Source organism: Aquarana catesbeiana, linkage group LG01 (assembly GCF_042186555.1).
Source record: "Aquarana catesbeiana isolate 2022-GZ linkage group LG01, ASM4218655v1, whole genome shotgun sequence".
NCBI lineage: Eukaryota > Metazoa > Chordata > Amphibia > Anura > Ranidae > Aquarana > Aquarana catesbeiana.
This window is the reverse complement of record NC_133324.1, coordinates 380,593,193-380,613,522: the sequence shown is the minus strand read 5'-3', so window position 1 is coordinate 380,613,522 and position 20,330 is coordinate 380,593,193. Positions and strand designations below refer to the sequence as shown.

The 20,330-nt window shown below is 43.0% G+C and overlaps 1 protein-coding gene across 5 annotated transcripts in view; it reads left to right on the top strand.

Moving 5' to 3' along the window:
* Positions 1-20,330, top strand: part of LOC141146947 (transducin-like enhancer protein 4) — a 182,711-nt gene that overhangs the window by 68,435 nt on the left and 93,946 nt on the right. The gene's annotated exons all lie outside the window — the stretch shown is intronic.

Here is a 20,330-nt window from a genome sequence, read left to right as displayed (position 1 = left end):
TTTACATACATACTAAGTTAATCAGGCACTTGCTATTTTATAGCAGAAACTAGTGATGTTATCATTGGATATATACTTGTGCAGTATCTCTTCTGCTCTCAAAATTATTAATCTGGAGAATCTGTGTTTCCAGGGGTACAAATACTGCTGAACTGACATCACAAAGTACAAATACCACTTTTTTTTTTTTTTTTTTGCAGTTTAATTTTGAAGTCGGGCATTGGCATACATGTGATTAACCTTTCTAGAACAGTTAGGCTTCAAGTATACTTGCACTACTTTGACAGCCAGCTGCGGGAAAATGCAAAATGCTGCAAAATTGCGCAATGGTTTTACTGCTATTTTGTGGCCAGCGGTCAAAAACTTTCCTATCCTGAATGCGATCCTTCGGTGTTAGAGGAGGTTGAACCTCCTCTAACCTCAGCAGCTCCTAAGCGATCCTAAAAGCCTATGTCTACATGGACACATAGGCTTTTGTGGAGTTGAGTTTAGGAGCTTTTGGCAAAAAAAACACCAAAAGCTCCTAAACTCAAATTTAGGAGCTGCTAGTTTACATGAAACCTTAGGCATGTGCTGGCTGTCATAGTCTTTGATGCTGAGTATAGAATGTTCATGTCTTTTCTGGCAAGTCTATGATGGTGTAGAGGTTTCAGCTTGGTGTCCTGCTGCAATCAACTGCCTACTAATTACGGTATATTGCCAGTAAATGAATTGCTGCTGTACAAGTTTGGCTAAGCAATGGTATACACCAATACCAGCACTGGCAAACACCATATACTTGATTGGACAGTTAAACATGCACAATTTAATGACCTATATCAAAAGATGCAGCGGGCCTTCTCAGGAAGGCAATAGTGTCCATTACAGCCAGCTCCTCTTTTAAAGCATTTGGTAACCCCAATAAAAACAGATCCTGTCCCTTTGAAGCATTTTATACAGCACAGTGCTTGTGCTGTGTCATTTGCCCCCCTGTAATACCTGGCTGATCCTGCCAGCTTTGTGCCCCCCCATGTAGACTGACCACGGTTCATCATGGCTGCAGAGCCCTGACACTGTGGTCAGTTTACGTGCCTCAGTCATCCGCAGGCCCTCCTGTTGTCCTCTGTGCTCCTGTGTCCTCCCACAACCCCCCCCCCCCCCGGTCTGCCTGCCCCTGTGTCAGTGCCCGCCCCCTCAGCTCCTGCTGCTCTCATAACTGTTAAAGATTTATATAAGCCCCTCTGTGTCCTAATAACAAGTGCTCCTGTCTTTGTGCTTTATTAAAAAAATGCCTCCTTTACCCGATTTCACAGTGGTTCCCCGTGATCAGGTGACCAGCCGGCTCTTTCTCTCCTGCTCGTGTCCTGGCTGATGTCGGGGGGGGCGCCCACTGCATGAGACGGCCGGTGACGTTGATCACAAGGAACCCCTATGAAATACAGTAAAGGAGGCTTTTTTTTTTTTTTTTTTTTTTTCCAATAAGTTTTATTAGTTATCTCAGCAGATAAAAGAACAAAAGCAAAACACAGAAAATTCCAGGTAATACTAGAACAGGGATATAGAGCAAGTATAGACCTTTTAGCAGTTAGTGGTGTAAGATCATTAAGTCAAAATATGAACTGTTAGATGGTAAATGAGGTTTGCCATAAGCTAGGTGAAAGCCTATGGAGTATAAGGAAAATGTAAGAGAGGATGGGGGGGTAAAGAGAGAGATATGAAGGAATGAGAAAATAAAGGAGAAATGGGAAAGTAAAGTAGTAGCTCAACCATCGGCTCAGGGCGGGTCCTCCCGATGATGCCACACCTCCCAGACCTTATGCATTTCCAGCCTATCCTGCAATCTAGCTGACCTTTTTTTCCATTAGCTCCACGTCTTTTATTCTGGCGTACAAAGTGTCTTGGGAGAGTGGGGAGCGCTGCTTCCAGTTGAAAGCAACCAGACATTGTGCGGCTGTAACTATATGTCGCAGTAGCTTCTTGGATGGTTTGGCAATTTTTAATGGTGACACACCAAGCGGGAAGAATTTTGGTGTCGTGGGGACCTGTACCTCAAAGAGTCGAGACAACAAGTGCTGGGTCGTAGTCCAGAAGGGCACTATCATGGGGCAACGCCAGTAAATATGGTAGAGGGTACCTTTTGTCTCCCTGACAGCGCCACCACCGATCAGAGCTAGAGGGATAGATAACGTGGAGTATGTCCAGTGTCCAGTACCAAAAATAAAGTATTTTATAAGCATTTTCCTTGTAGATAGTACAAAAGGAGCTCTTAGCTGCCTGGGACCAGATCGTCTGCCACGTCTTCTCAGGGATTTCTTCTCCCAGTAGCTTTTCCCAGCGAAGCATATAGGCATGTTTACCCTGGTTTGGTATAGAGAAGGTGTTAAGTATGTTGGCGATCATGCCCCGGCATGTGGATCCCTCCAATATTATGCTCTTGAAGGGGGAGTGGCACTGAGAATTGTAAATTTGAGGCAAAGGTTTGGTTTTAGTGGCGTATTTGCAGATATCCATAGAACACCTGACAAGATAAGTCCTATTTTTCCTGGAGTTCAGTTAACATTAGTAATTTATGTGATCTAGGGTCTACCAAGTGACCAAAGTGGAATAAATTCCATATTGCCCAGGGTGAGGACATCTGGTGAGACTAGCAGGCCTCTTGGGATAGCAGAGAAAAGAGGTCAGCAGCGACTTTGCTAAGCTCGTGTTCATGGGAGAGTATGCGCCAGAGCAATCTAAGTTGAGACTTGGACCCCAAAAACCTACCAGTGTCTACCTCTGCATTCGCATTCCAGAGTAAACTATTTAGGTGGATAGGCGCAAGCCATATCTTTTCAATCTCTGTCCATTTATTGTAAGATCGTTGAGGGAGCCAGGAGGTCATGGCGCGCAATTGGGTTGCTTGAATAGTATTTTACCAGGTTAGGGAACGATAGTCCCCCATCGGAGCGGGGCACCATTAAAAACAGAACCGGGTATCCTGTGCCTCTTGTAGTTCCAGACAAAGCAGATTAAATCGACTTGAAGTTTTCTTAAATGTGCATAAGGGATGGGCAGTGTCTGGAATGGATGCAAGAGGTTAGGGAGACTGGTCATATTCAGAGGCCACTCGTCCCAGGAGGGAAATGTGGTGGGGCTTCCATTTTTGCAGTAGATCTCTTATGGAGCGACACAGGGGCGGGAAGTTTGCTTGGTATAAGGTGGCGAAGGTCTGGGTAATTTGAACCCCTAAATATTTCAGAGCAGAGGTCTTCCAATTATAGGGGAAACATGTTTACAGGTGGTGGGCTTCGGCTGCAGGGATGTTAATTAAGAGTGCCTCTGATTTGGTTGCATTTATTTTATAACCCAAGAGGGACCTATAGATGTCGAGTTCAGCATGCAGGTTAGGTAGGGAAATCCTGGGCTGAGTCAAGGCGAGTTTAACATCTGCGAACAGTGACAGCTAAAACTCCTTCCCTCTGACTGATATACCCCAAATGAATGCAGCCAGGGGTTCAACACATAGTGCAAACAATAGGCGAGTGCCATTAGCATTCGGGAAAGAGGGAGACAGAACAAAGAGAGTTAACACTTGGGATGCAGGGTTGGTACAGAGTTGTAAAATGGCCCGCAGAAAGCGTCCCTTGAATCCCATATGATGTAATGTGGCAAACGGGAAAGGCCAGTCAAGGTGGTCGAAGGCCTTTTCTGTGTTCAGACTAAGGACTCCAGGCCATCCCGGTTTGCCACATCAATTAAGTTTATAACCCTTCTCGTGTTGTCTCCCACCTGATGGAGATGGACAAAGGCCACCTTTGTGAATTAAAGAGGGTAAAATCGCGTTCAGGCGTAATGAGAGAGGTTTGGTAAAGATTTTCAAAAGTGCTATAGGCCTATAGTGGGGGTAGGCAACCTGGAGCCCTCCAGCTGTTGTGGAACTACATTTCCCATGAGGCATTGCAAGCCTGGCAGTTACAATTACTCTGAGGCATGATGGGACTTGTAGTTCTGCAACAGCTGTAGAGCGCCAAGTTGCCTACCTCTGCCCTTTAGCTAGCACATAAAGGTGGCTTTTTGTCTGACTTCGGTAGGGAATGGGAGTTCGCTGAAGGAAGGCACTAGCGTTTACACATATGTGGTGTCAGCAGGGGAAGAAAGGATTTATAATATTCGTAGGGGGGACCGTCTAGACCAGAGGATTTACGCGTAGGTAGGTTGACCTGAGTTCCTCCTCTATGATGGGTGTGTTGAGGGGAAGGAGATCTGAGGCTTGTAGTAGGGGGACCCCACTCCACTCTAGATAATGATTCATGTGGTCAACTAGTTTGGGGGGAGGGGGGTTATGAGGGATCTCGGGATCATTGTATAAAGTGGTGTAGAACTCCTCAAAGGAGTGAACAGTGTCCTGAGGATGAGATGGTAAGCAGCCCAGTCTGTTTTTAATTTGATGTAGAGTAGTCATGTGAGCGTTCAGATAGTTTCCGAGCTAATAGAGCGTGGGCCTTATTACCCTTGTCATAGTTGTCTTGGCCTAGTCGGAGCCTTTTGTACTTGGCCTAGTGTCTGGTCTTTGAGTCATGCGGAGACAGACAATTTTTTTTTGAGTAGGGGAAGAGAAGGGGAGGTTTGTAGCCGAAGTTCCAGTGCCCTAAGCGCCCTCTCAGCCGAAGTGAGTGCAATGCAGCGACCTCGAACTGCCTTATGGGCTTCCCAGAGGGGGAAGAGGATATATCGGAGGTGGTGTTCTCGGTAGAGTTTCAGTGTATATTCTAATTCCGTTTTTGAGGGGAGGTGTTGTAAGAGGAAGTTATTCAGCTGCCAATGACATGGCCTACGTTTAGGGGTACCTAAGTCCAATGTGAGTAGGATGGGGGCATGGTCATGCCAGGAGATTGGGAGAATCTGCGTGGAGCAGCTGATGTGCAACGTGGCATTGATAACAAATAGGTAGTCAATACGGGAATACATAAGGGGGGGGGGGGAAATAGAACGTATACTGCTGATCCCCGTGGTGGAGAACCTGCAAGGAGTCAAAAAACATATCACCTAGTGAGGTGACGGAAGAGTTTTAAGTCTCTAGAGGCTCGGGTTTGTGAATCCCTAGGGTTCACCACGTGTCGGTCAAGCACTGAGGAATGGGATAAGTTAGCCCCCCCCACCTACAATTAAGAATTCATTGGGTGTCCAAAAGAGATGTGCAGACACTTTAGTTAGAAAGTTGATCTGGTGGTCATTCGGGGCATAGAGGGCTGCCTGCTTCTGCCATTGTCCGCGCAGGATAATAAAGTGTCCTCGTGGGTCAATGTAAGACCATGTGAACGGGGATCCACATTTAAAAAGTATAGCTACATCGGCACGTTTGCGGGGGTTAAACTCCTGATAAACCCGAGGGTAGTGTCTGGAAGCGAATGCGAAGGAATCCCCCTTGTTAAATTGGGTCTCCTGAATCGGGATGATATCTGCCCCCGACTGCCTGAACTCTCTAAGCGCCAGATGTCTTTCTGTCTAGCCTTAGCCATGGGGTTGGGTATAGGCAAACATAAAAGCACTTATCTCGTCTATCTGGAGCAGTGCCATGGTACAGAGGCCGGTGGTGCGCCATATATGTATCCTCCCTGCCAAGAATAGGAAACAGGCCAGGGAGATGCAGAAAACCACTGTTCTGTGTCCCCCTGGCCTGTTTGCCATGTGCAAGTCTGTAGGGTGAGCCAGGAATGTCAGCCAGGGGGAAGCTCAAACCCCCCCAGTGGGTATGACAGAAGGAGAAGCCCTACTTCAGTCAGCCATTTTTTTTTTTTTGTTTGGTAGCTTTACGGGGGGTGATTTGACCTCAGGAGCGTTTAATTGGGGAAACCTTCTGCCAGACCGTGGGTGGTGAGAGTGGGGTGGCTACCAAGTCCCACTACGGGAGTTGGGGGACAGGGATCCCCAGGACATCGCAGAAAGCTTCTAGGTTTTCTGGATAGCGTAGCACGGTAGATTGTCCTTGACGTCTTGCTGTGAGGCTGAAAGGAAATCCCCATCAGTAGTTGATGTCGTCTTCCTGCAGCATATGGAGAAGTCCGGGTACAGCTGTACCTGTGTCAAAAACTACTTTGCGAATGGAGCGGGCTTTGTGCATGATATCTTCTTTCAGGGGGTAAGAGTGAACTTTACAGATGACATTGCGGGGTTTGGAGGCAGAACTCTTAGGGTGCAGGGCTCGGTGCGCGCTATCCATTTCAATGTGTTTGGTAGGTGGGTTACCAAAAAGATCATTAAATAAGGTTTGCAGGGTGGTTTGCAGGTCTTCGGGGCCCTCTGATTCAGGTAGGCCCCTGACACGGATGTTCCTGCTTCCCCGGTTGTCCAGGACCTCAACATGGCGCTGCATATCTCTCAGTAGTATGCGATGGTCTGCACCATGTAGTTGAGTGCGATGTACTGCCAGTTTAGTCTCTTGGATTTCCTCCTCTTCCATCTCCACTCTCTCTGCTAAGTGCTTGAAATTGGCATGCAGTGTTTGAATCTCTGCACGGCAAAAGTAAATTTACCATCCTCAATCAGTTGTTTAAAGTCCTCTTTGGTCGGTATGGCTTGGCGATATGATTGCTAAGAGGGGGGCACCTGATGGTGGGGGCTCACTGCCACCTGTAGTGGCAAGAAGTGAGGAGGAGAGGGTGGCAATTAAGGCCGCAGGGTGGTTGCGTTCTAGGTCTGGATGTTTGGGCCTCGTCCCACGGGTCACACCACGCCAAGGCTTGGGACAGAGACGAGGCCTGCATTGCTAGGTTCCCCTGTATGAGCGTGGGGCCTGGAGAGCTTACAGCCTGGGCATAGGTAGTGAGAACGTTAGCACCCCTTCCAGAGGAGCCGGGGTCCCTGAAGCGGGACTGCCTCTAATTTGGGGGAGGCAGAAGAGTAGGCCAGGTGTGGTGTGAGTCTCCCCTGGGGCTCGGCATGTGACAACTCAGAGTCCCGTGTGTGTGTGTGGGGCCTGGTAAGGGTGGGAAATCCTCTGAGTCCACTGAAGGTGAGAGCTTGGTCCCCCAGTGGTTAAGCTGGGTTCTGATGCTGTGCGCAGCAGCTGCGGGAAGGCATCTGTACACTGTTTAGGAGGCGGGGGTCAGGCCCAGTATAGCTGGCTGTATCCCGTGTGGCGCTGCGGCCCAATAATCAGGGTGCTGGGGGAGACTCACTGTGTCAACCGGTGGAAGTTGGATCCCGGACACCAGCTGTGTAAACTCGTGTGTGTGCCCCGATATTGAGCTGGAGCTTGAGAGGCAGGCTGTGGTGGAGTCCGCGTGTGTGAGGTAGAGGCGGCCGGCACCATCTTGTCTGTCCCACCGGCAACATGGGAAGCGATGTAAAATAGATGCGGAAGGTCGTGGAAAACCTGGGAGGAGGTTGAGATAATCCACCGCGCTTTTGTGGAGCGGATTCTCTTGGATCCACCCATGTACGGGTGCAGAAAGTCCCCTTAAAAGGCCGTGGAGCTGTGTGCTATGAGAGAGCTAGGAGCTCAGGCGTCCATGCAGGTCGAATTCTGGTCATGCCCCCTCCGGAGGCATTCTTGAAATAAAACGCACAGACTGGAGCACTTGTTAGGACACAGAGGGGCTTATATAAAGTTTATATAAAGTTATAAGTGGGTTAACCACTTTAAGGCACTGTAAGTGTGTGTGTGTGTGTGTGTGTGTGTGTGTGTGTGTGTGTGTGTGTGTGTGTGTGCCCTGAACATTGAGTCAAAAAAAAAAAAAAAAAAATTAACTTTTTTTTTTTTTTTTAAAGGGTTTCCATAGGCAAGGGACATTTCAGACTTGGTACTCTAGTGTGGCTTATAATTCTTTAAAATTATTCATACAGCAATCACTCAGTTTTGTTTGTGCACATCAACTTTCACTGTACTGTTATTTTTGACCACTATCTTAAAAGGCATCCATGTAGTTTCATGGTGTTTCTTTGTGGTTATTAGTGCCATGTAGGTCCTAAGCTTTATGCACTCTTCCTTGCATGGTATATGCTTTTGAATACAAGTTAAGGCCTCACAGCTGGGAGTTACAGATTTTGTCACGCCTACCACATGCAAAAAATAAAACTCAACCTGGCCTACACTGGCCAATAAAATGATTGCAAAAAGCATTCTGGTTATATTTGCTATTTAGGTCTTCAAGGGGAAAAAAAAGCTTTTCAGAAAAATCATTCTGTCCAGGTGGGGAAGAAAGGCGTTTTAGCAATCCATATGCCTAACCTCCATTTTTAGCGGTGACATTTTAATGATGGGAAGCCTGCAAAATTATTTGCCATCAATTGTGAAGGCAATAACAAGCCTTGGTGGTTTTTCATACTCTGTGTTAAGTGCTTTCAGAATGACAGCGTAAACTGTGTCAGAGAACTCCAAGGAAGTAAAACTGATTAAAATGTTCATGCTTGAATGCTGCTGATGGAATAGTTCATTTGGACTTTCCATACCTCCTGCAGCTCAAGCTGAAATATTAAAATTCAGTGGATTTAAATCTCTCTCTCCCCTCAGCTCAGGAAAAAAAACATTACATTTTAATAGGTTTTAAACTCATAATTCATTGGTTTGAAGGAGCACATATTAAATCTATTTAAATATTACTTAGGTGGTGACTTAAATGATTTTTGTCTCTTAATATTCCTTGCTCCAAATTATAACAGAATTTGTTTACGTGGAATTTAAAAAAATGAAGGGGGGGGGGGGTGTCTGGGGCTTTCAAAAGCTTATGCCAGCCCATACAGGTTGCTGATTTATGTTTTTTTTATATTTTTTTTAATAATGCAATACTCCATATTAATGCTATGTATATAAATAAACTAAAATTTGGCACAAGTGAGCTTTAATTTAAGGGGTTGAACATTACTATCAATTACAAATTTTAGGAATTACAACCATTTGTATACACAGCCCCCTATTTTAGGGCCTCAAATGTAATTGGACAAATTAATAATCATAAATAAAATATAGTTTGAGAATTCTTTACTGGCATTGACTGCCTACAGTCTGGAACCCATGGACCTTACCAACAACTGGGTTTCCTCCTTTCTAAAGCTTTGCCAGGCTCTAACTGCAGCTGTCTTCAGTTGTTGTTTGTGGGTCTTTCTGCCTTTTTTTAGTTTTGCCTTCAAGTGAAATGAATGCGCAATTGGGTTGCGATCAGGTGATTGACTTGGCCATTGCAGAATAATCCACTTATTTTCCATCAAAAGCTTATTATGGGTTGCTTTTGCAGTGTGTTTTGGTTAATTGTCCATCTGTACTGTGAAGCGCCGTCCAATCAACTTTGCTGCATTTGGCTTAATCTGGGCTGACAGTATATCTCTAAACACTGCAGAATTCATCTGGCTGCCTCTGCCTTATGTTACATCATCAATAAACACCAATGACCCAGTGCCACTGGAAGCCATGCATGCCCATGCTATCACACTGCCTCCACCATGTTTTACAGATGACGTGTGCTTTGGATCATGAGTTGTTCCAAGCCTTCTCCACGCTTTTTTTTTTTTCTTTCCGTCATTCTGGTACAGATCTTCGTTTCATTCGTCCAAAGAATGCTTTTCAAGAACTGGTCTGGCTTTTATAGATGTAGTTTGGCAAAGTCTAATCTGGTTTTTCTATTCTTCAGGCATATGAATGGTTTGCACCTTGTGGTGAACCCTCTATTTGCTCTTGTGAAGTCTTCTCTTGATTGTAGACTTTGACAATGATACGCCCACCTCCTGGAGAGTGTCCTTCACTTGTCTAGATGTTGTGAAATGGGTTTTTCTTTCCCATAGAGGGGATCCTGCGATCATCCACCACTGTTGTCGTCCATGGACATCCAGGCCTTTTTATGTTGCTGAGCTCACCAGTGCGTTCTTTTCTCAGAATGTACCAAACTTGATTTGGCCACTACTAATGTTGCTGCTATCTCTCTGATTTGTTTTTGAAGCCTTACAATGGCCTGTTTCACTTGCATGGACAGCTCCTTTGAACACATGATGTAGGTTCACAGCAATAGGTTCCAAATGCAAATACCACACTTAGAATCAACTCCTGACCTTTTACCTGCTTAATTGATGAAGAAATAACAAAACAGCAGCCCACACCTGGCCATGAAACCATGGCCATTGATTCAGTTGTCCAATTACTTTTAGTCCCTGGAAAAGGGGATGGCTATTCTTAAGACCTGTAATGCCTACAACTGTATTTTTGTTATATCGAAGTGTAAAATACTTGTTGATTTTTGTCAGTTGTGAGCTGATTTCTGCTTGTGCACTCTGCCTGTTCACATAAAGGGGTTATGGAAATGAGGAGGTCTATGGTGTTGTAATGCATCAAAAATTAAGTAGCCAGGTCTGGTAACACATACTTTGGAATTCAGAGCTTTGTTGTCAGGTCAAAAAGGATGGCAGGAGCATTCTATAGTTCTGACACACACACACACACACACACACACACACACACACACACACACACACACACACACACACACACACACACACACACACACACACACACACACACGGAACGGAAGATTTTTGTCTGAACAGCAACTGTATCCAGTGAGGTGCAGCTACTGCTTGGGTATTCTGGTAACTGCCGTTGGCTTTCAGAATAGGCCCTGTTGGAGATCTAAACAGATGGAGGAATCTGTTGATATAGCACAGTATATAATTGTTGCTGCAATTGGCTGACTACCTTAAAACCATTAGCAATAGCCAGTAAATGTCCTGCTATTCTGACGCTGCTGCACAGCCACCCTGCCTGGCCTAACCTGAACCTTAGCATTTTTTTATGAACCATGATTTTTATAGATCTTATGTTTGTAAAATGCATATAAGATCATTCCAGATATCTCATTGTCCCTGTACTGTATATTATGGGAATCTGTTTAATTATGAACAATGGCTTTTCTGAGCACTACAAATTAACTAAAGCAACAGCACAGCAAGCACTGACGACTTTTAAGCTCTGGTTGATTTTAATATTGGATGTAGTCATCCGAAAGGGATATGGGACACTGCATTAATTTACTTGAGCTATTCGGTTTTATAAATGACAAATCAGCATAGGTGAGAAACCATCTTGGAAAATTTTGAAAAAGAGCCCAAAGCTCCATCTGCTGCTTCAAGAAGAGAATGCAAAATAACATTCAAGATTTCATATTTACGTGACTAAAAAAATATAAAAATGTAATTTCTTTCCATTGAGCGACACAGGAATTCTTAGGTTCTGCTGTTGTACACAAGAGAAATGAACGATTGCAACAAAACTGCAGCACAGAATATCCCTACCCATAACCTTCATTCAATAATTTTTTGCCAGTGTTGTAGTTGGCTCTGCTGTTCTCTTTTATTTGGAAGATATTTTCTACAATCAATGGCTTCTGGTAGATGACATTGTAGATATATTAAATCCTGCAAATCTTTCTATTGAGCTACCAAACACAGGTTTTCCCAGTTTGTCATAGAGAGAACACCAGTGTAGCCTGGGATTTCTGAATGTTTCTTCAGTCATAAACAGCTACTTGTATATTCAGGCCACGTATGGAAATCCTAAAGTTCTCTAGTTTAATCAAAGAGCACAGATTCCCAGTTCATTATCTGTGCTATTCTCTGCAACACACCTGCGGTCAGCCGTGACTACCTGTCTGCGTTCCAGTTCACACAGGACTCTGCTTTTCAGCTTAGGACAATGTCTTGGGATTCCCATTGGAGTTATCGGTTCAGAGCTGAGGCAATTTCTCTATTTCAGTCTTTGTTGGGTTGAGGTTCTTCTGCTTGATGTACGGAGGCTACCTATATGGTATTTCTGCAGTAGCATCTATAGTTGACCATTTTATATGGGAACTACACATTCTAGGCTTGTTTATGTACAAGTTGACCATGTGGGAGACTCCATTTATTTATTTTATACTACTGCCAACATAGGGCAAATGCTGTTTTTTTTTTACTTTCCCGGCACCGCTTCCTCGCTGGCTGATGATACAGCCCCAATTTAAGAGCACATGTGCGTTTCCATTTTCTGTATGATTCTTAAGATGTATGCCAGCCTATTTGGCTGCAGTGGAGTCTTGAGCACTCTGTTTATGCAAGGGACTTGCTTAGTCATTGAAAGTCTTGTCCCTTGATCAAGATTGTGGAACTTTGTGTGATTTAGCTGTCTGTTGTGTTAGACTATCCTGTTGAAAGGTCATATAATCCATATTTAGACACACCACCGTCCAAACTTTAAGGTCTTAAGAGTTGGGTTCTTTCCTGCAAAGCACACTCTAGTAGACTGCTTCTTGCTATTTTCTGCATTAAGCAACTTTTTCCAGTTTGCAAGGCTATCGCCTGGTTTTCTCCTTTTTGTTCACACAAGCTGGATATTAAAGCCACATCTGTTGCCATGTCTGTTGGGTCCTTCAGATGGCTGTTTCAGCTGGAGCTGCAAACCACCCCTAGTTTTTGTTTTTTATTTTTGTTTTTTCTTCCAAGCCTATTTAGCCTTTAGTTGCTATGTTGCCCACTTCTTCCTTTTTTTTTTTTTTTTTTTTTTTTTTTTTTTTTTTTTTTTTAGGCTGCCTTTGGACACCCCAAAAAATGTAATATTTCTAGTGTTCTTCAATGGGGTAGAACAAAAGTGTGTTTGTTTTCTTTTTTTTTTTTTTGTTTGTTTTGTTTTTTCGTTCATTGTTGCCGGTGTCAGCTGTTTTACCGTAGGCTACCTGTGATATAAGTCCAACAAAAGTGCACACACCGCTCAAGCAATCAAATAATCAGCAAACCGGTGCAGGTGTTCGCTCCAACTCACCACCGTCAATAGCCGATATATGAAAGAGGATGGCCGCACACACCGAGATGAATGCTTTTCAGGTTTCTTTGTCACCATGCAAGACAGATGTCACAGGGTCATTGTTGACACGTTTAACACGAGCAGTTTGAGCTTGTTCATAAGCATGAACTGCTTGTGTGAAACACATCAACAGTGTTCCTGTGACATCTCTCTGGCATGGTGACAAAGGAACTTGAAAAGCATTCATCTGGTTGTGGTGTGCGGCCATCCTCTTTTGTATTTCTATCTGTGATATAACAGCACACTGATGTCATTTGACTCCATAACCTCTGATTAAGCCCCCTGTGGTTGTGACGAAATGCATGGGGGTCGTGATTTGCAGAGAAGCGTTTGCAGAGTCAGTTTCTTATCTTTATCTTGCACGCTTGTTGGGAGAGCGTCCTTTCCACATTATTGCAAGCTACTTTCTGGGTGAAGACCGCAAGTCGCCGGCACCTTGTCTCCTAGGTTCAAATTGAAGAACTTCCTCCTCAGCTTAGAGTGGTGCAGTAAATAGAACCTGTGGAACCTAAGGGGTTAATACTGTGCATTGTGTAAAAATCCCATTTGATCCTGCCTTCTCTGGTCCTCCCCTTCTTCCACAGTCCCCATCCATTTTTTGATAGTACAGAGCCTTGGCATCACTCTGCACATGTTTAGTTTTGTGTGTATTGCTAGAATGTGTTTTGGGTTTGTTTTTTTTTACTTGGGAGGGTGCATGTGATGAGCAGAGGACCAATCGGCACTGTCCAGACAGAGGGTCAGGAGTCATGCAGCCTCATAGGACAATCAGAGGAGAATGAAAACTCCTACATGCTTTAACCAGTGCTTGGCCGGACACCGATAGAAGTCACAAGACTGCTATATACTGCTGATGAGAAAAGGTATTTAGCAGTTCATATTTCCTAAAATATTTTGCGTTTTCCATGTCCTGTGTACTGTAGGAGACCAGATATAGTGAATGCAAGGTCCTGGGCTTTATAACATTGTAAAAGCCGTTTCTTGCGACAGGAACGAGATTTAAAAAAATTCCGAACTTGCACTGGAATGGGGGGAGTGATGTATAAAATACCTTTTAAGTATAACTGTGTAAAATACTAAGAGCTTTGGTGACCTTTTCAAACCACCGCGGGATTCCCTGAGAGTTAAATATTTTACAACCTTTGCCATCTATGTAGTTCTCTTTATGCCTAAGAATACCTTAGCCCTGAATTTTAGTTCAGCAATTGATCCCCAGAACTAGTGACAGCAAGTTTAAAAGTCATGATATTGTACAGTCATTTGGCAAATGTAAAAAAAAAAAAAAAATAGTTTCAATGGGGTATTGGAGAAATGTAGAGAAATGTCTCTTCTCTTTACTATGTAGATGTGTTTTTTTTTTTTTTTTCTTTTTATCATTCATTCTTCTCTCATGTTTCATACAAGGAAATGATTTGTCCGCTTCTTGAGTTTCAAGCGTGTCATTGTGCTAAGTGTCATGTGTCAGTGCCTGATAGCCAGCCTAGGAAAACAAAGCCTCCTCTTTGTTCTAATGGCCCTGCAGTGGCACAGAGTGAATTTTTATTGCTGTCAAGGAAAAAAGTCACTGATAACATTTATAATAAGGAAACTTGTCAGCAAGATACAAACCTAATCAGGGATATATAGTGTACACTTCAAAATAAATATTGGGGTGTATAAAATCAGCAGAAGGGTGTGGTGATCTGTAAAGTGATATAACCAATAGTGACCAAAAGATTATACCTGTAAACAGTTTAGTGTCTAACCAAAGGCCCTTTAGCATGATAGTCTGTTTCCTTACCTCTATCCTTAGGCCAGGGATCAAAATGATTCTTTAGCCACTTTTTTCCAGCAGTTAATTGGTTTGATTTATATATTTCATACTATTGAAAGCTGGTCATACACTGGGTGGGTTTTTTTTTTTTTTTTCGTTTAGCCTCTGATTTCTTATCCACACTACACAACACGGATGTATGACTCTGCAGTGCTGGCTGTTGTATTTTGATGCACGGTGGCTCTCATAACAGTGACTGCAGCTGGAAGAATGCAGCTGTTCAGATGACAATTTTCTGCCCAACAGCTTGGATTTTTTTTTTTTTTTTTTTTTCTAGTCAATTGTTGGCCAGGTGACTGCTGGAAGGGCCACCCATGAGGCACATTTCAACCAGTTTGTCAGGACCCAGCCAAAATTTGTTCAGTGTCTGGCCAACTTTACTTTACTTCTACTGTGGGCACAGTGGTTTATAAAGGGCTGCAAAAGCAGTGACTCCAGTGTCTACAGTCTCTTGCAGCAGGTCCCCAATCCAAAAAAATCTGTAGCATATGCAGTCTCTGACCTTCTCCTGTTTCATGTATGCCATCGCTGACAGCTTTCTATAGCATTATATTCATTGAATATTATCGGTATCCCATTGGTGATGTTAAGGGCCGCACTTCAGGCCACCTTTATCAAATTTATAGCAATTAAAGATGCCTTTCATAATCTTCATGATTTGAACATGATGCACAGAGCTGTATGATTGAGAAACTCTGTCTAGAGTTGTAAGGCAATGTGATGTGTTCTAAATTTTTGTACAAGGTCATGCGTTTCCATGGAGTTGGCGAGGTGGCCAATAACACCATGGAAATGCATAATGCTAATCAAATGCAGGCAGCATTCAGGGCCACTCCTGCATTCTAAAGTGGACAGAAGTTTGCCTACATCCTAGACCTGCTCTGTCTCCTTCCCATTGCTATGCCTCCACAGCCACTTTGTTGGATAAATTGCATGGTAGTGCTCAAATGTAAAAAGGGGGGCTAGGGACTCTGGTTGTGATAGGGGAGAAACTGAGGATACTGTACTAATTTGAAAGGAATGGGTATGGGAGGACTCTAATATGAAGTGGAGGGGTTCTGATGTGAAGATTTTAGACTGGGGTCCTTTTTTAAAGTAGATGTCCACCCAAACACTAGAATCCCTGTATCTACAGACATCCACAATCTAACCTATCTAGCCCTGTAAAGCATAAAATCAGTTTACATACCCTTTTTTTAAAGCTGATCCCACGCTGAGCTGTCAGCTGCGGCTTCGCTGTGGAGGCGGGTGCAGCGGACACAGCTGACAACGAAAGCCCCATAGTAACTGTATGGGTGACGTCACTCCCCATTCATTTCACAGCCATTGTCAGCTGTGTTCTCTGCAGCGCTTCCGCCACTGGAGACCGCGCCGGAGCAGCTTCAAAAAAGGTATGTATACTGATTACTTCTTTACAGGGCTAGATAGGTTAGTGTTAGATCGTGGGTGTACGTAGATGCAGGGATTTTAGCGTTAGGCTGGACTTCTAATTTAAGGTCAGAGATGATTTAGACTAATTGAATGGGAAAGGAGAGAGGTTCAGGTCAACATCCCTGGTACAATATGTAAAAAAGAATTTCCTCAAAAATGGGACTTTAGAGGACCATGAACACGTTTTTGAATTTTTGAAGAAATTCGTTTACATATTTTACTTTTAAGGTTTTCCAGACTTTTAAAGGGTGCCCATTACCAAAAAAAGTTGACAAACCTTGCTCCAGGCAGGTATAATAGCTCAGAGGAAGTGGGTTGAACAGCTCTTTTCCATCACAAGATGTCCTCAGTCTGATGGCCAGAAATAATGTAAGGGAGAGCTCTGGATTAAAAGCGAAGGCTGCAGTAAAAGCATTAAATGGGATAGCATTTTTATTGTTTTTGGCTGAAGTTCTACTTCAATAAAATAAACACATTATGATGGAAATAAGAAGGCTGCCATTGTTGGCATCCCTCTGAAAATGTTAGATGACTGGCTCTCCCAGTAGTTCTTTTTCTTTGTCTCTGATGTGAACAGATATGTAGGTCAGGAAAGTCAGAGGTGTCAGAAAGCCATGCATTCAGTCAGCGAAGCAAGGAGATGGTACGCCAATTTAACTATCATTGTCAGCAAGGGATTGTTGCAGTGTCAGCCTATGTATTTCCCTTTATGATAGCTATCTACCGGTATTTAAAAAAAAAAAAAAGTCTAAATGTGTTATTCCTCGTGTTATGTAGTATATTTTTATGAGGAAACCTAGCAGGTGCGTGACTCGCGACTCCTCTTTCAGACGTTGTATCTGTATAATCTGCTTTCTATAGGTAGAGATATTGATCGAGAAACACTTGTAAAACTTCAGGATTGTGTGAAGAGTAATCAATGTTTTAGCAATCACAAGGCCTATTTTCAAGATCATTACTCCATGCCCTTGAATAAACTGTTGCAGACTGTTCTAACAATACTTCAAATTTACACATGATGATTGCAGATGGTAAAGATATTTGTAAAAACCCTGTTTTTTTTTGTTTGTTTTTTTATCGATGTTAGTAGGAGTAGCCACTTAATTTCCTGATAAAACACAATCTCCCATGGCTGCCAGGAAAATACTGCCATCTAGGGGTCTATTAAGATCAGCAAATTGATTGCTTTTCATGCCACCTTGCATCACCCTTTTAGTTCCTACTTGCCTCTGTTTGTAAAAGCTTCTCTAGCTTGATGATAGTTTAACCCTTTAAAAAACACTAGTGAAGTTATAATACACTTAACTGGGTTTTTTTTTTTTTTTTAACTTCAAAATAATCTAGTGAAATGCATGTGTTGTGAACACTGAAAATGGGTTTCCCCACTGTATCTTTAGCTACAGAGGTAAATAAGGACTTGTTTTAGTCCTTGTTCACACTATCGTGTTGCAGCAGTAGAGCTCCCTGTGTGCATTGCGGGGACAGCTTCCCCCTGCTTGGAAAACACAATGGCTCTGCCATTTTAGCACTAACTGTTGATGGGGGGGAGGGGGAAGAATTGAGTGTTTTTTCCTGCAACCCTGTTTGCAGAAAAGAAAATCACTCCATTTATGGCTGGCTTTAAGTGCTTTTACTGCTTATTGAGAATCTCTAAATTATGTATTGCCTTGGCACAGCTTCACTTTAAATTTTCACTATATCAGTGGCGTGCGTGTTTATTTATAGGTTAAAAAAATATGCTGGTGGAATATGCAGTGTTCAGATTATGCTAAAACAAAACTGCTACATCTGGTCATAGACTTTAGACAATGGGTGTCAATGTAGGCACAACTAAATTGCTACTATGGAGTGCTCCTGGCCCAGTTTTAGCTAAAATGTTAGTCATTGGCCAGGAAGTCATCCTTGTGGCTAATCGACTTCCTCTTGAGTAAGTATGAGCTCCGGCGTGTACGCATAGCCCAAGTGAAAAGCCCGCCAGGAAGTCGGCTCTGCGCTACACAGGCTCTCTGCAGCCGCGCATCGGGACAATGTCTCACTGCCTGTGATTGGTGCAGTGCCGACTTCCTATTGGGCTCTGCACATGGGCTGTGCGAACATGCCAGAGCTCATCCTTACTCTTGAGCATGCTTGGCCGAGGTAGCAAACAAATGATCGCTGATCCAATCATAAATTGTCAGATTGGACAGATCTTCTCTACTGTAGACAACTTTAGTATATGTGTGTGTGTGTGTGTGTGTGTGTGTGTAAATATAATCAGAAGGGTGAGGTGCACTATAGTCTCAGATGGCCGTGCTTAGCAATCAAGGCCTCCCACAGGCTTTGACATAGAAAAAAAAATCCAAAAACAAGGGATTGCTGCACAAACTGTATTTATTTTGAAATCTTCAAAAGGACATCACCACACATCCATAAAAGCAGGCATCATTATATATATATATATATATATATATATATATATATATATTATAGTGTGTGTATATGTGATCCGTAAAGCTACCTCCAAAGGAAAATAAAAAGTCAAAATGTATATCTGCGAATACGACACACACACACACACACACACACACACACACACACACACACACACACACACACACACACACACACACACACACACACACACACACAGTGTGCAGCCTTTAGTAAGGTCAAGCAATCCTCTGTGTTGCCAATGCACTGGTAAAAATGACTTTAACTTGTCAGCACAGTTACTGGTGCATGCATCACAGTCCCACTCAAATAAACCTGTCACAACACAGAGTCAGCAGCAAGAGAAGAGTACAAGGGCAAGCCTCTAGCTTTTCATTCGAGCATCACTAAACGTGCACAGAGTGCCCAATTATTTCAGCATTATTGAACAAGCCTACAGGAGAACCCATGCCTTGCTACATTAGATTTTCTTTAGTAATTTGCTCAAGTACCACTGAGGACACTTAGAGAGCTTAAAACGGTGGCTGCAACCAGTTCCCTTTCTGAGTTGTTAATTCAGGTTTTTGCTTTCAAATTAACTCTCTCTGCATGCTGCGTTAAAGGCCCAAAACTGTTCAGCATTAATTTGCTCAATATATCTATACTTTCTTTTCCATTGCTGCGTCTGCTACACACATTTTCTTTATACACTACAGATTTTCTTTTTGGAAATGTCAGCTCTTTGATATATTGTTTATTTTATTATTGGTATAGAGATATTATATAAATATAAAAATACATTCTAAATTATATCAATTTTTGGTCATCTGAAAAAAAACATATGTAAGAAACTTGCAGGGAAAATAAATCTACTTAATCTGACATGTATTTCTATATATTGTGTGACCTACAATTTCTACACCTTAGTTACTCATTTGTAATACATTTGTTATCCTTTTTATTTATTACACTATGTTAAAGAGTGCACATCCTCTTTTACTGAATTCCAAGTAACGGCGTGCTGTTTTCCTGAAGCACCTCTGTTGTAAAATAAGGCCATGTATAGTTTTTGCACTAACCTAGTTAGTGTTGCAAGCCCTTGCATATTGACTCATGTATACAATGTTACTGTAGCTCACCATAACAGAACAGCCCTTTTTACCACTTTTATTTAATTGTAGGGTGGTTTTGGTGGCAATATGTTTAAGTAAGTTAAGTGTTAGGAGTATTCGAGTTAAGCATGTGCTTTGGTCATGCAGGGCCAAGCAACAGGTTCACTCTAGAGTTAGGTTCAGGTTTTTTTAATATCTATATAATATTTACTTTTTTTTTTTTTTTTTATATAAAATCTTTTTTTTTTTTTTTAAGTGAAGTGACTAGCCTCAGGTTATAGCAGAGATGAAACCAATCCTCCATAAGGTGCACCTGTTTATCTGCAGTCTTCTCTTCTCCAGCTGTTCTAAGTGCAGAATTTATACAGCATGTCTGCACTCTCAGAGCAGGGAGCAGGGAGCTGAAGTTGCACTTTGCAGAGCTGTTTGGAGGGAAGGGACACTGCCCCTTTCTCACAGCACACATGAAAAGAACTGATGCTGTCAACTAGTCTGTATGCTGGAGCTCCCTTCCCTATCACCTTTTGGTGTCAGGAAAACCTTGTCAGAACTGACTCGCGGATAGCTAGGGAACCATGGAGCAGGCAGAAATGACACTTCCCATCTATAGAGGGAAATGCTCTTTTCAAGTTTCATGTCTAAGGTTTACAACCACTTTAAAAAAGTGACCACATGACCTCTGTTCTCAGTTTCATAAAGGGCTTAGACAGGTGGGGGTGGAGACTGCAGGGGGCCTGTCAACCTGAGGTAGAGAAATGGCAGTACACTGATCTTCCCAGTGATGAGC